Source organism: Macadamia integrifolia, chromosome 10 (genome assembly GCF_013358625.1).
Source record: "Macadamia integrifolia cultivar HAES 741 chromosome 10, SCU_Mint_v3, whole genome shotgun sequence".
Lineage (NCBI taxonomy): Eukaryota > Viridiplantae > Streptophyta > Magnoliopsida > Proteales > Proteaceae > Macadamia > Macadamia integrifolia.
Window position 1 is genome coordinate 21,474,141 of NC_056566.1, and position 464 is coordinate 21,474,604.

A 464-nucleotide genomic window follows, 5' to 3' on the forward strand; every position below is an offset into this window, starting at 1 on the left:
ATATTGGAGAATCCAACTCAAAACCTTAAGGTATATATTAGGTGAAGAGAACTTCTCAAGAATATGAAGGCACCAATGACATGGATAAAATTGATATAAATTTATAGGACAAACGAACACCCACTAATCGTATAACCCCTACACCCAGACTGACATGGAGTAGGCAGAATGACACCCCTTATGAAATACAATAAACCCACCACCTGTTGATACTTATGTACACTCATTAATTTCCAAATTAACGTAGAGATCACACGATGAGGAAGAATTCTTTTCCCAAAAGTAGAATTCTATAATTCCATAACTCTAAACATATTAATCCATCCAACTCTTTCTTCCTACAAAAAAAATAAAAAAAAATACAACTCTCCAAATGGTGATCACCACCTATTGATACTTATGTACACTCCCTCATTAATTTCCAAATTAACACAAAGATCACACGACTATGACCCCCCCCCCCC